The sequence below is a fragment of the Chrysochloris asiatica genome, unplaced genomic scaffold, assembly GCF_000296735.1.
Source record: "Chrysochloris asiatica unplaced genomic scaffold, ChrAsi1.0 scaffold00254, whole genome shotgun sequence".
In the NCBI taxonomy this organism is placed as follows: domain Eukaryota; kingdom Metazoa; phylum Chordata; class Mammalia; order Afrosoricida; family Chrysochloridae; genus Chrysochloris; species Chrysochloris asiatica.
In genome coordinates, this window is record NW_006408772.1 from 3838886 (window position 1) to 3855567 (window position 16682).

Below are 16682 nucleotides of genomic sequence, written 5' to 3' on the forward strand. Positions count from 1 at the left end.
GAATCAGAGAATACCACAAAGGTATTTACTTTCATTTTATTGACTATGCAAGTACATAAAATAGATAACTTTGCAAAGAACGGAAATTCCTGAATGCTTAATTCTGTTCATAGACCAAGAGGAAATCTTTCAAACAGAACAAGGGAATACTGTATGGTTTAGTCAGGAAATGTGTTGGTCAGAGTTGTATCTCCTTGTATTTCTTATTCAATCTAAATCCTGAGCAGATAATGCTGGAAGCTAGACTATATGAAGAGGAATGCTTTATCAGGATTGGAGGGACTCATTAACAATCTGTGATATGAAGGTGACACAAACTTGCTTGCTGAAATCAAAGAGAACTTGAAGCACTTACTGATGAAGTTCAAAGACTACAGCCTTCTGTATAGATTACTCATCAATGTGAAGACAATAAAAATCCTCACAGCTGGATCATTAAGCAACATCATTGTAAACTGTCATTGGAAGCTGTCAAGGATTTCATTTTACTTTGATTCACAATCAACATCAATGGAAGCAGCAGTCAAGAAATCAAATAATGACATTCATTAGACAACTCTGTTGCAAAATCCCTTTTAAAGTGTTAAAAAGCAAATATATCACTTGGAGAACTAATGTGCACCTAACCCAAGCCATGGACTTTTCAGTTGCCTCATCTACATGTGAGAGCTAAACAGTGAATGTTGTTATTGTTGTTGTTAAGTGCCCTTGAGCTGGTTCTGGCCCATAGCGATACTGTATAGGGTTTCCAAGGAGCAGCTGGTGGGTTTGAACCACTGACCTTACAATTCAAGCTGACCGTGTAGTCCAGCGCATTATCCCACAGCACCAGAACGCTATACAATGAATAAGGAACATCAGAGAAGAATTGATGCAGTTGAATTATGGTATTGACAAAGAATACTGAATATACTCTTGTTTACTAAAATAATGGAGAACTGGGGTAGTGCTGTAGTATAAACACCAAGCTGCTAACCAAAGGTTGGAGGTTCCAACCCACCAGCCACACCTAGGAAACCCTATGCAGGGTCACTGTGAGTTGGAACTAACTGATGGCACTTAACAACAACACAGCATCTGTATTCTCGATGATGTAGCCCCTTTTCTTTTTCCCTCTGCTTCTGATTCTCTGTGCACTCAGGTCTTTCTAACTTTCAGCCACAGGAACTGCTTCTGTCTGTTAAAAAGAGGCATGAACACTGATGACTTAGAATTTTGTTGTTTCAAGTCAGAAAAAGGAATTTCTAGTGTTTTTCAATGAGAGACAATAAGTCGGCATTCAGAAGTGTAATTTTCTGGGATGTTTCTTTTTTTCCCCAAGTCTTATTCTCTCTAACCCCAACAAAGAGTTGGACCAATGAACTAGCCCTGTAGTCAGGGATCAGTTTTTTGCTACAGCAAGAGCTGTACACTTTGAGGGATCCTGCAAGTAGTAACCATGGTTACAAATGAACCGAACAGTTTGTTAGGTGAATGCAGTAGAGAGACTGATATCAGCATCCTTTTTGAGGAAGAAAGCAGGATAAACCCACTGATGATGATAAAATTTTCCTCTTTAAAAATCGATTTCTCTAACACACACTTAAGCTTGGGGCTATAATTGCCATAGGTGTTCAGGTTGAATCATTTCCCCAATTTCTAAAGGCCATCTTTGAATACTGTTTGTCTGGGTTTCTTTTATATTCATCTTCTAGGGAAGTGCCAGGAACCTGTAAGAAAGTGACCTTTTATGTCTCTTACCTAGTTACTGGCTACGCTGTGGTGTTATTGTTTACAGGGATGCCAGTGATAACTGTAACTGTTGTCTTCAGTAAAACTGATTATTACAATCTTGGATTAGGAGGGTCTCTTCCCTCTATCTTGGTGATAATTTCTTCAAGTTGTAGTGATTAAACTTTGGGGTCTGTAGTGATTAAGCTTTGGGGGTTTTATTAATCTATTAAATTTGCAAACTCATTCATTAATTTAAATGATTTTGAGTAACACTCTGCTTAGTGCTCAGTGAGGTGCTAGGCATATACACTGAACAAGGTAAGCAGTTCATTTTCACCGTAGAGCTGTTTTTATCAAGTGGAAAGTGATGTTTATAATACTCTGATTATCTTGAGCAGAGTGAAAAGTGCTTGTAAAAGAGTGGTTGGAATGGGTTATATCCAAATGAGATCAGAGCCTTGAGGTCATCGAGGAGATGAGCAGATTGTGAGAGAAGAAGGTAAGGCCATAGATGTGATTAGAGGAACTGGATTCACCTAGATTGGTTTAATACAAAACATTCAGGGAAAAGTAAATTTGCTGTGCCTTTCAGAGACTATAACCAATTCTATGCGTGAGAGTGAGAACTCCTGAGGTTTTTGGAAAAGGATTTAAATAGAAATTTTAGTGTTTAGTAATATTCCAAAGGAATGTTACTTTCAGTAAGGATCTATCTGATATCAGCAATGAAATCTCGCATTCTTCATCCTCTTCTGAAACCACTTGAATTTCTGGTAACTTCTTTTCAATGTACTGCTTCAACCACTTTTAAATTACCTTCAGCAAAAAATGATTTTCCTGTAATATTAATGATATTGTTTGATGTGTCTGCATTCTGGTGTGTCACTTTTATTTGGAATGAGCAGAACTATGGCTCTCCTGCCATCAGTTGGCTAGGTAGTTCCAAATTTCTTGGCATAGTGAACACCTTCGGCACTTCATCAGTTTGTTGAAACATTTAAATTTGTATTTGTCAGTTCTTGATGTCTTCTTTTTCACCAGTGCCTTCAGTTCAGCTTGCACTACTTCTTTGATACCATTGATTCTTATTAAGTGTTTGACGTGGTTGAACTTGTGACATTAATTTTGGTTACAGTGAGTCTGTGTATTCTTTCCATTTTCTTTTGATGTTTCTGCACCAGTCAATATTTTGTCCAAAGACTCCTTCAGAATTTCAGGTTGAGGCTTGGATTTTTTTTTAGTTCTTTCAGCTTGAGAATTTCTTAGTATGCTCTTTCCTTTGGTTTTCTATCTCCAGGTCTTTGTACATGCCATTATAATGCTTGTCTTTCCTTTCAAGATACCTTTTGAAATTTTCCTTTCAATTCTTTTACTTCATCATGTCTCCCAGACACTTTAGCTTCTCTGTGTTCAAGAGCCTTTTCTGGCAACCATTTTGATCTTTTCTCTCGTTTTGATAATCTTTTGCCTTCTTCATGTATGGTGTGCTGAATGTCATCCCACACTTTCCTTGTCTTTGGTCATTAGTGTCTCATTATCAAATTTTTACTTCAGATGTACTGTAAATTCAGATAAGATATACTCAAGATCATATTTTGGCTCTCATAGACTTGTTTTAATTTTCTTTAGCTTCATCCTGAACTTGTGTATGAGCAATATATGATCTGTTACACAGTTTGTTCCTGGCCTTGTTTTGATGGATGATACTGAGCTTCTCTATTGTCTCACCCCACAGATTTGTCAGTTTGATTCCTCTGTTTTCTATCTGGTGAGGGCCACATGTATAGTCACTATTTATGTTATTTTTTTGAAAAATGATATTTGCAACGAATTGCAAATTCAATTGGTCTTGAAAAATTCTATCATGTATACTGTGACATCATTTCTATCACCACGGTCAAATTTTTTAGGTACTTATCCTTCCCTTTCCCCCCCCCACACACACTTTTGTCTTCCACTTATCAGTAATTATTAATGACTCTTGATGGGATGTTTGATCAGTTTCAGTATGAAGAAGTTGACAGAATTCTTCAATTTTATCATGTTTGTTGCACAAATCTGAATAATAATCTAATATTAACTGGACTTCCTTGTAGGTATATGGATACTATCCTATCTCAGAGATTGTTTATTTCAAGATCTTGACATGTTCTTTTTTATGATGAATGCTATGCCATTTCTCTTCAATTTGTCTTTCCAGACTTATTACACCATGTGATTTTCTGATTCAGTATGGCCCATACCAATCCATTTCAGCTCAGTAATGTCTAGGATATTGATCTTTATATGTGTTCCATTTCATTTTTTATGATTTCTACTTTTCATAGATTTCATTGTATATTTAATATTCCAATTATTAATTGATCTGTCAATTATTAATTTTATCTTTCAATTATTAATGGATCTTTGCACCTATTTATTCTTATTTTGAGTTTTGCCCATTAGCAAATGAAGGTTTCCAAAGCTTTGCTTTTGGAAGATTTCCAAAGCTGTGCATCATTACCATCGTTAAGATCATTTCTACTTTGAGGAGATAGCTCCTTCTAGTCATATATTGATTGCTAAGTGGCCCATCTTCTGACACTGTGTAAGACACTGTGTTGTTGCTATTCATAAGATTTTTGATGGCTAACCTTTCGGAAGTCGTCCATCTCTCCTTATTAGTCTGTCTTAGTGTGGAAGCTCCACTGAATCCTGTCCACCATGAGTGCCCCTGATAGTATTTCAAATACTGATGGCATAGCTTCCAGCATCACATTAACACATAAGCTACCACAGGACAAAGTGACAGAAGAGTGGTGGGTAGTTAGTATAGAAAGATTTAAATTTCCCTCAAATCAGAATGACAGATGCTATAATGAACTAAGGCCACACGTCTCCTTAAGATAACTTTATAAGCTACAGTTTAAAACTTTTTATCCCCATGATGTACATATATGAGTAAGCTGAGTATTATTGAATATGTACTTATTGTAAGAAAATAATTGTGACAGCTCAGTGAGACATTTAATCCTTTTGCAGAAGCCTCCTAATTTTAATTTGCATGAAACCTCCAAATACCTTCTGTGTGATGAAGAGCTGGTACCTTTAGGCCTCAATCCCCATTTCCTGAGTTGGCTCAGATAATTTTAGCTCCTGCCTTGGGATCTATGTAAGGACAGAACTGCAATTCTCTAAACTCATCTCCTTAGGACTGACTTCAGGACTGATAACATGTGCAAAATATGAAAAATGAATTGTTTCCATTCTCACTTCAAAAGAGAAATCCTTAGGTTATGATTTTCAGTCATAAATCTAGAAGAGTAAGGAAGAACCGAATTTTTATGTGGAGGCCAGAGAATGTGTCTGTTCATTTTACAGAGTTTTAAATTGCTCTGCCTTTATCTCACTCTCTCAATGTTTTTATCTCAATCTCTATATGTATCTGACTATAGAAAAAAGATGTTAAATGGCTTGTTTTTCTGCACATAGTCATACTTTTCTGGTGAAAGCATTTTAGGTGACTAAAGTTATTTATAGTTTGGAATTTTTGATAATTCTGACAGAGTGTTCAGGGAAAATTTGCCATGCTCTAACTTAAAAACTTGTGTGGATAGTATTTCATAGAAAATGGTAAAAGTATTATACAAAAAATTGATTTTGAGTTAATCAAATTTTTTGTATCTGTGCTTATATTAAAATTTGACTTCACACTCCTAAGACTGACTGAAAATAAATGTTATTTTAACTGAATTTCAGTCATATTTAATTACTTATTGCACAATACATGCATGTACTATGTTTTTATAAAGGTATATGTACAAATGACTGTGAAATTTAAAAAATAGGCTTCTCAGTGAAAAACAAGCCCTTTTGTTTCATCCTCACTGTTTCTAGGCCTGTTGCTCCTAACAACCGCTTTTCACTCTTTGGCTTGTTTCTAACTTTTTCTTTTAGTTTTGTTTTTCATGATTTCTTTATATCTATATATAGTACACTTATCTTGTTATTTCTGATGTCTCAGTCTTAGATATACTTTATTAATTTATTGCTGTATTAGAAAAGGTTTTATCTAATTTGTTCAAATACACTGTCTTCAATGATGTTTATATCATTACTTTTAGTTCCATTATTAATTATATTTATGATTTTAAGTACTAAATCTATACTTTATTTCTTTTTCTGGAGGATACTGACAGTATCCTTTGATTCTTCAGTTTCTAAGAAAAGATTTTTAGCACCCTTGCTTTTTCTTGCATCTCTTCTTGCTGCTCCCACTCCTTATTCCATACTATCATTCTTATTTTCACTTCTTAGCATTGTGTATTTTTAGGTGTTGTGTAATACCTATGTGCTCTGACTCATAGTGATACCATTATAACAGAATGAAACACTGTCTGATCCTGTGCCATCCTCACAGTCATTGCCACGTTTGACCCCATCGTTGCAGCCACTGTATCAGTCCTTCTCATTGAGGGGCTTCCTCTTTTTCACTGACACTCTTCTTTAACTAGCATTATATACTTTCCCAGGGACTGGTCTCACAATAACATGCCCAAAGTATTATCAGCTATAATTTAAAATTTTTTTTTCTTGTACAGTTTTTGTCGCTTACTTCCTCCACAAGCTAGAGTTTTAAATTGTCATTCTGTGTTTTTTGTATTACATATTGTCACTGCATTCTCAAATTCTTCAAAATCTCTAGAAAACCAGTAAACCTATAGGGCAATGGTACTTCTTTCCCACAGGTCCTGTCCTTCTCTGCTGGCTTCCCTGCCCCTACAAAGTCCTCTTACTCCTTAAGAGACTAATTACATGTAGAATTGTGGGTTAATGCACTAGACCACAAGGTCAGTTTGAACCACAAGATCAGCAGTTCAAGCTCAACAGCTACTCTTCAGAAACCTTATATAAGGTCTCTATGAGTCAGAACCAACTCAATGGCACTTAATAATAACATACAGCTGTTATTCTTTCATTGTTATCCTGAATTGGAAATTACATATCTATCTTTCTTAGTTCATTCCCTCATTTTGCTAAATCACATTCTCAAGTAACTGTATAAAAGCAGGTATATGAGAGTTAGCACTTTTGATGATTTTTTTGTCCTGCAAAATTTCTTTATTGATTTTTCACATTCAGTTGATCATTTGCATGTCTATAGGTTACAGTAATTTCCTTCAGATATTTGAAAGCATGACTCCATTATCTTTTTCTATTTTGTGGTGTTTATACAAATTCCAAAGTATAATTCTTTAATTGTGTTTAACCTCTCTAGAGAGAAACTTTAAGGATAGTCTTTTCATTTTTTTTCTGTGTTGTTTCATAATTCATCGACATACACAGAAGGATTTGTTATGTGATTTGTTTTTTTCTGTGATATGTTTGCTTAATTTTCCCTTGAGAACCTTGCAAGCTGAGAAACTTGTCCTTTAGCCTTTCGATATTCTCTTTGATAATGTTCTTTCTTCCATTTTCCTCGTTCTGGTCTAGTGGCGTGACTAATCGCTAGATATTGGCCTTCCCGAATTGAACTTCTGTGCCTCTTACCTTTTCTTTTATACTTTTTAATTCTTTGTCCTTTTCTTCCCTCCCTCCACTTCACACTTTTTAGTAGATTGTCTTGATTTTATTTTACAAAGCTTATATTGATTTTTCCTTAGTCATATTTATTTTAGTATTATATGTTAATTATAAAAGATTTTTCCTGCTCTACTTTATTTTCACAATATCTTAGCCATGTTTTATGAATATAATATTTTCTCAAATCTCTCTACAAACTCATACATCTTAAGTTTTATAAATACTATTTGCTTCTTCCAAAGTATCCCCCCCCCGCCCCCCTGTTTTTAGTTTGAGCATTATCTCTCCATTGTTTGATGATTCTCGAATGTTCATTTTTATTTATGAAAGAGGATTTGTTTTAAATTGAACAGATCGGGTTCCCTTATATTCTTTGAGAATCCTGAGGTACAAAAATCTGCATTGATTTTCCTGATATTTTCAGAATCCTTTTTGAGCAAAGGCTTCCTCTTACTTTTGATTTGCTGTTTAAATGTGAGGCATGCTGGAGACACAGCACTTAAGTGTTTGGCTGCTACTCAAAAGGTCGGTGGTTTCAACTGTGTGTGAGAGGGATGCGGTGGTCTGCCTCCATAATTACTATACCCGTGAACACCACACGGGGCACTTCTACTGTCCTAGAAGGTCACTATGAACTGTAAGCCAGTAGGGTTGGTGTTTCCTTCAGTGTAAGTACCTCGGCTGCTGGCTGTTCTGCTCAAGGGATGGTGCTAAATATTTTGCATGTAGACTTTGCATGAGCTCATCACTTTTCAGGCTACAGCTTACTCCTGCTACCATCTTTCTTGGTATCTACTCATCTGGAGCTTCACAGGGACTTTATAGGGAGGCTCTTCTTACTCTCTTGTTTTCCTGCATGTCTCTCTGCATATGTGTTACGCTACAATTTCTAAACAGTGTAAATAACATCAGGTTCTATTGCTCTAGCTACTCTTCTTCCAGAAGCCTTTTGAAGTTTCTTGCCTGTACTGATCTTCTACTAGTTCTTTTAATTGGTGTAGATACATGAACATACGTACACACATAAGGCAGCTTCAGAACGTTTGTGGGAAAATTCCATTCTCTTTTGACTCCATTTTTCCACAAAACTTTTTGAAGCACCCTTGTGTGTATATGTATGTTTCTGTGTGTATCTACCATCTTAAAAGTAGAAAGAGAAATAATATTAATCCTTTTACTAAGTCATAGTATAAATTTATCCTCTTGAATTGGCAGGCTTCTTTTTATCTTAAAATTTATATTTTAAATTTAGGCACTTCATTGATTCAAAGAATTTCTGTATTATTCTGAATTAAGGAAATTTTTATTTATTTTTAATTTTTAAATCTAGGATCTAGAGTCTTCAGATAGATAAAAGACAGTAGGGCAAACTTATAAACTTAGACCCTAGTACATGCCCTGGTACCTGCCCAGGAAACTATTGACATTCTTTAACTTAGCTTAGGGGTATTTAGTAAAATTCAGTTTGGGTTAGTGCCTATTTGGAATGAAGGAAGGAACAAATTAATTTACATCTGTCATAATCCATCATTGATCTGTCTTTCTTACCTACTCTTTTATTGGCTAGTCTAGGCTTGCTGAAGGAGCTCTGGTAGCATAGTGGTTATGAATTGGGCTGCTAACCTGAGGGTCAGCAGTTTGAAACTACCAGCTGTTCTGCAGGAGAAAGATGAAGCTTTCTGCTCCGGTAAAGATTTACAGCCTCAGAAACCCTGTACAGGGTCGCTATGAGTCGGAACCGACTCCATGGCGCATAACAACAACATAGGCTTGCTGAAGATACCATCTTTTCTCTTTCTATTTTTGAATGATAAGAAGGTCACACATTATTTTATATACTTACACCTACATTTTTTGGAGGGAATAATTTCTTGTTCATAAACTTGATATCGTGTGTGTATGTGCATGTCTATGTATTCATGTGTATGTCTGTGTATGTGCATTTGTGAAAGTTTTATAGAATCACAAATACTATAATCACAAGGACTACAAATTCTTTAAAGAAGTTTTTAGTAAATATTCTAGGCTTCCTCAGTAGAGTAGAGATTTTGAATTGTCTGTTTTTATGTCTATATGAGAGAGGGAATAAAATGCTTTTATCTATTTTTTAATACCATAAACTGAAATATCCAGTGAAATATTATTTGAATGGGAGTAACCATAGTGTACAGCATTTTGCTTTTGCTAGGTGAAGTTGAAAAGGAATTAGAGGAAATGAACCTTGTATATTTGAGATTGAAGTGTCTAGGATCTTATATTGAATCTTTGGAAAAGACAGCAGAATTGTCAGAAAACCAACAGGAGAGAACAGTGTCAAAGAAGGTGAAGTTAGGAAAGTTATTGAGGCAAATATGGAGAGGAGAGGTTTCGAAAGGGCAGAGAAGGATATTGAAGTGAAGAGAATTGGGATAGTGAGGTCTTAGGGATTCACCTGTGTCTGTTATGTACCTAATATCAAACATCCTATGATTGGACCACTCTACATTTCCAGTTTACCGTGTAAGGATGTCCTCACCAATATCTTTGCCCCATTCATTAGGAATGACTTCAGTTTGGGGCTAGAACTTTGCTCATATATTTGATAGTTAACTGGGTCTTTTGATATCTTCTTTCTTCCTCCAAATTTGCTCCATTTCCCTAAACAATTGTATTCTTCCAGTTATTTCAGTTCCTTCAAGCTTGTCTTTAACTCAGGCTCTCCTTTCCTTTAGTTGAGGTTGTTCTTCATTTTTCTCTCTATTCTCTCACCTGAATCCTTCCTTAGTAGGGAGCCTTTCCTTCTACCCTTTGTTGGTTCTTACTTCTATTCCCTTTGCTGGATGACTATTAGTTTGGCAGAGTCTTTTGATTCTGTTAATTCTGGGACAACTACAAACTTCTTTCTCATTTACTCTAAGATTTTCCAAGTCTGAAGTCTCCTGAAGAGTGCACACAGCATCTTCCTCCATAGGAAACAGACTTTGAACAGTACAAAGTGTTTACAGTAGTGACACCACATGGAGGGAAAATGAGACCTGGTTGTCATTATTCACTCATTCACAAATACTTTTTAACTGCCACTAGTGCCAGCCTGGTGTGGTGGTGTGGGTTAATGCGTCAGACTGCAAAGCTGTTTGAACTGCAAGGTTGGCAGTTCAAGCGCATCAGCTGCTCCTTGGAAACCCTACAAAGTGTCGCTATGGGTCAGAACTGACTCAAAGGCATGTACCAACAGTGCCAGCCTTTGAAGATATAATAGCCATGAGCAAGACAAACCCTGGACTTTAGATCTGGACTCAGTTTACATTATATTAAATCATGAACAAACAAACAAACAACACCCCCCCCCCAACCAAAACATACAATAAAAAGTGAAACAAGTAAAAATGCCCGATTTGGTTTTCTTTAGTTATGAAATTCCTTCAGTGGTCTCCTTTTGATAATATTTCTAACTTTTCTTAATATAATATTTAAATTTTACATACTTCAGTGTTTTATCTGGGAGTGGAGAATGAGAATGAGTTGAAAGTTCTAAATGACATGTTTATTCTTTTTTTGGGGGGGTGGGTAGGAACATTTCTTGTTAATCTGTTGTCATGGGAGACTAGGAAACTAGCTGGACAAAATCCAAGGTGATCTTTTAGCCATTTCTTTCAGACTTTTAAAATCAAACTCATTATAAGAATTACAATTGATTCATTTTACTCAGCTCCATTTTAGTTCTGTTTTTAGTAGTTCAAATGGGAAGAAATTGGAGCTGAAGTAAATTGATGTGTGGAAAACCAATACAGAAACAATGGGGAATGACTTTATGTGCACTGTGGAATCTCATAAACACTTGGCTATAATTGCCTATGTGATATTATTGCTTTTATAATTATATTACTGTGCCTTTTAGCTTTTTTCCCCTTGCTACAGAGCTGTGGTCTTTGCTACTATTTAGTCACAGTGGATAGTAGCAAACAGAGTAACAGAGTTCTCCTTTGTCCTTCTTTTTGGAAATGTATTTTTCCTTATTTATGAAAATCAATCTATCTTTGAAACCAACTAAGCTGTAAACCAAGAACGTATCTATCTCAAACATCTTTGCTGTTGTTGTTAAATGCCTTCAAGTCAGTTCCAACTCACAGTAACCCTTTATAGGGCTTCCAAAGAATGGCTAGTGGGTTTGAACCAGTGACCTTATGGTTAAAAGCCTAGTGCATATCCTACAATGCCATACCAGTGATGTAATATTGCACATAATTTATATGGCAATTAAATATATTCTTTGTGGCTTTGCACTAAATTTTATCTTCATTATAATGATGATTTTTTATGTTTATTTATATAAATAACATGAAATGAGATCATTGGGTTTTTTTCTCTCACAGGCAAAGGATTTGAGATTAAGAGATCCAGATTTAATTAATAGTTTTATTGCTGCTATAGCTCCATGAGCTTAACTTCTTTTAAGTACATTTTGCTTTTCATTAGAATGGCAAAAATAATACTAACTTCATAGTGTTGATATGAGGATTAATAAGCAAATGTGAATGAAATCACCTAGTACTCGGTTGGTTGTTGTTGTAGTTGCTAAGTGCCATTGAGTTGGTTTCCACTCATAGCAACCCTGCATAGGGTTTCCAAGGAGTAGATGGTGGATTTGAACTCCTGACTTTGCAGTTAACAGTTCAGTGCTTATCCTACAGTACCACTCAAGTACTTAATTTAGTTGATCCATAATCTTGGATATAAACATTTTCTAGCAGGATTCCGTGTCAGTAAAATATGGTACAGAAAACATTCACATGCATAATTCTGAAAACAGAAGAGCCCTGGTGGTACAGTGGTTAAAGCTGTTAACTTCCTGGAAGGTTGGCAGTTAGAACTCAATGGCCACTCCACTTAAGAAATCTGTGATCGCTCTCATAAAGAGTACAGCCTAGGAAACTCTATGGGGCAGTTCTGTTCTTAAATAGTTGCTAATGAGTCAGCATCCACTCAGTGACAATGGGTTTAGGTTTGTTGCTTGCTGTTGTTAAGTGCCGTCGAGTCAGTTCTGACCCATAGCGACCCTGTACAGGTTTTCCGAGGCTGTTAATCTTTACGGGTGCAGAAAGCCTCATCTTTCTCCCGCAGAGTGGCTGGTAGTTTCAAACTGCTGAGCTTGAGGTTAGCAGCCCGATTCGTAACCACCACACTACCAGAGCTCCGGGTTTAGGTTTAGGTTTGGTTTACTCTGAAATTATATTTATTATCAATTTTGGGCTCCCAATCAGTACAAACCAGACTCAAATTGTTTATTTGAACGCTCAGTTTGAGATTTAGCTGTTATTTGGTTATTTTTTATATTAAAATAATTATTTCATTAATACTCAGAATAAAATTATTGGTTGATTCTATAAACCATGTGATCTTTGTTTGAGCCTGCTCCTAGGTTCTCTATTGGCTCATTTATAAAGGTATGAAGTGAGGGGACTAAGAGGGGAGTTTATGCGCCATTGTATCGCATGCATATTTACATTTTTATGTAACATGTACCTATTTAAATATCCTATTTACCTATGCCATACATTCTCTTCACTCTCCTTACCCCTTTTTATTATATCTACTTTACATAGTTGCAAATAATTTTATAAACTGGTGCATTGTGCTAAAGATAGCAATGATTTTTCAGCTTAGTACATATATTATTAATTTTTGTAGAAGATAGTATATACCTGCCAAGTGGGTACTTTGAAAATGAAATTATTTTTGATTGTCTGAAGCTGCTTATAAATGTGATTGTCCTAAGATTTCTTTTTATTATTATAGGCAGTTCCTGGGTTACAGAAGTCCAACCTACGTACTTTAAAAGTTGTAGCTAACCCTTATGAAGTCTTTTTAGTACATATTTAAAATTTAAGGTACATATAATGGTTCATAATAACAACGGCATGCTACTTGTAATGTGCATAAAAACATTATTATGAGGGGGTTTCAAAAAGTTAATGGAAAATGGAATTAGAAGATAACGGAATTTATGAAATTTTTCCATAAACTTTTAGAAGCCCCTTGCATAATTATTATTATTATTGTATTGTGTTACAGAGTCCTAGTGATGCAGTGGTTAAGGCATTTGGTTTCTCATCAAAGGGTTGGCAGTTTGAATCCACCAGCTGCTTTGTGTGAGATCTCACAATCTGTTTCATAAAGATTTGCAACTTTGAAAACCTTGTGGGGAAGTTCTGTTTTGTTGTATAGTATCACTACGAGTGGGAATCCGCTTGACAGTTGTATTTGGTGTTTGGTTATTATGTTAAAGATGCTTTACATTATTTGGAAGTTTCTTCAATGTTTTTATGCATAAAAATGTACATTATATGCTATATAATAAAACAAACAATTGACTAACTGACATCAGATAAGAACTGTGTCTAACTGTTCTGAGTTACGTACAGTTCTACTTGAAAGACAGATTTGGGAATGGAACAAATTAATCACCTATAATCCAGGGACTGTCATAGTCAGAAAGCAGTGATATGAAAATTAAGACTATACACTTGAGGCTGGTCCTTTTTAAATCAAATTAAAAAGAAAAAAAAAAAAAATCTTGTGGCTATGATCAGTCATAAGATAGTCTCATGCCCTGGATTTTAAATAGAAAGGATGCTAGTGGTAACATTGAACAGAGGCATTGACATTACCCCTGCACAAGGCATAGCATATTTTGGGGATCCTATATATTTCACCTCTTAGGTACAAGGTGACATTTTTCTCTACAGCCCCCATTTCGTAGGAATTGTAGTATAATGAGCTTGTATTATAGTTAAAAACTTTAAATAGGTTGTACTGGTTTACTCTGATAATGTTTCTTATTAAGTGTCAAAGACTAAAATGCACACAATAAATGTTGTTAGGTACCTATTGTGTGGTAGGGTCGCTGGTTTGCTAAAATGGCGCTCACCAAGTTTGGATTTCCAGCATAATCCAGCCTGTAATCTCTTTTGGTTTTGGCCCTTGTCTTCTTTGATTTGGATAATACATTCTGGAAAATGCTGATTAAATAGTGAGTTTCCAAAACAAATTTATTTATTGGTCATATAGGTAAAGATTTAGCAGAAAAGGCAGTATGATATTTGTTGTGTGTTTATGTGGCAAAGACGAGAATTTAATGATTTGCATGATATATGATAACTTGGAGAAGTGGATTGGAAGAGAGCAGTGTTATTAGAATTATTCCTCTGCTTATTTCAAACTATTGATGGTTCTTTCAACTCAGATTCCTTCTGGAAGTGTTGTCTCTTAAGATAACTATTTATTTAGGGCAGTGGTTCTCAAACTTCAGCTTCCTTCAGACTCATTTAGAGGGCTTAGTACAACTTTCATGGCTGGGCCTCATCCAGAGTTTTGATACAGGTGTGATCTAAGAAGAAATTGCATTTCCTGTAAGTGCCCAGATAATACTGCTGATGATGATCTAGGGACCACATTTTGAGAACCATGCTTTAAGAACTGCAAAATGGGAAGGAAGCATTTTTCTCTGGCTCAAGGGGTTGTTGGTGAGGTAGTTTATTGTTAGGGAGGGAAGTGGGCAAAAATTGAACGCTGCTGATTTTCTTGCGTAGCTACCTCAAAGTGTTGACTTCTGAATTTCTTTAATGTTATTTTAAAGTTAAAAGTTAGTGAAGTTGTTAATAGAAATTACTTTTATTAATGAGAATCAGATCAAGTTAGGAAGGATAACAAAAACAACAGATGTTTTTGCTCCATATAACATCAGTCTCCAATTCCCTATCTGGTTTTTGTGTTTTCATTGTGCCTTTCTTTCTCTGCCCTCAAGTAGTATGGGTTTGCATAGCTCTTTGCATTGCTGTTGATTCTGAGTCATAGCAACAGAGTAGAACTATACCATAAGGTTTCCAAAACTAAAAATCTTTATTGAAGGGGATTGTTCCATCTTTCTCCTATAGATTTCAAACCACCAACTTTTTGGTTAACAGCTGAGCATTTCACCACTGTGACATCAGGGCTGCAACTATCTTTCAGAAAGAAGAGAACAAGTGAAGTAGTATATGGGATTTCTTAGAAGAATTGTGACATCAATGAAGTTTTCATCATTATAATAAAAGAAAACAATGTTATTGGGCTTTGGTGTATTCAGATTTTGTATCAGTTAGGAGAGTGCTTGGGCAAAAGGGTTCCTTTGCAGTATTTATAAAGGGTTTTCAAAGCCAACCACTGAGTTTAGGACATTGTACAGGACATTTACATTAGTTCATGAAAAACTGCTTTCAAATTATTTTAATACCACCATTTACATACAATTGGTTTAATAAATACAAATCATTCTTACTATTCATTTACATAAGATTAGTTTAAATTGTAGTTATGGTTAGGAGTGCTAAAGCTTCATTGCCTTAAAAATATATTTACTTGAAATCATTTTTTGATTAATTCAATCAGAAGTTATGCCCAGTTCAAATAAATGGTTTTGTTTTTTTTTTAATGTAAAGCACAAAATTATACCTACTCATCATTTTGCATTACTTTCAAGCACAGAATTATTTGAGGGCATTTGAGTAAATACCTGGTATCTTTTGATTGAATGGTCATTAGAAACCTGGCATGTGATTCAAAGAAGGAAATTTGGTTTTCAAAGTAGTTCTTTATATTTTGCTCATAAAGCAGTTTTTCAGATGTTACTTTCCTTTGGAAAATGCCTGTGCTTGAATTTTCCTAGAATAAAATACCCACACCAGGTGAAGGATTTAAAAGATCTAGGCCATGCTTACTCAATGAAATGCAGCAGAGTGGAAAACACCCTGTCTTGTCAGCTCAAGAAAATTATGATTCTTCTGATCTAGTAGTTAAAAGCAGTTATATTATTTTTTAAATGCAGCTTCATACCATACCCACTGCTCTTGAGTCTATTACTAGGAGTACGTTTAGTCTTTTGTAGAATTATGTTTTAAAGTTTCACTATGAAGGAGCTAACATCTGTAATCCAAAGAATTATCTGGAAGCAAATGTGAAGCTGCATTTGAATTTCAGTGTTTATTTTCAACCCTTGTCCTCTAGCTGTGAAGACTGGCCTGAGTCAGATCATTGTGGATTAATGATGAATGCATTACTCAGCACCCTTCAGGGACTAGGTCACATACCCTGACTTGAAAAAGTTACTTTTTTGCTTAGTAAGCCTAGAAATTTCAGGTTTAACAGCAGAATGAAAATCCAATATTCTATTGATTTATATGGTCTACTTCAAAACTTTGTATTACTCTCCTAGATGTCTCTCATCTCTATTCTTGATTAATGATGTCTGAAATCATTGGATGGGTTGCAAATACATTTTACTTACAGCAGGTATATTGTCAGTGAAACTGGTTCCCATAGTATTCCTGATGAAATCTATCCATGAACTTACACTAGAAGTTTAGTGTGTTAAGGGAGAAGATGACGCATGC

At 35.3% G+C, this 16682-nt stretch overlaps 1 protein-coding gene across 2 annotated transcripts in view; it reads left to right on the forward strand.

Moving 5' to 3' along the window:
• The window catches only part of LOC102828499 (electrogenic sodium bicarbonate cotransporter 1-like), a 522188-nt gene that overhangs the window by 215885 nt on the left and 289621 nt on the right, over positions 1 to 16682 (forward strand). The window lies entirely within an intron of this gene.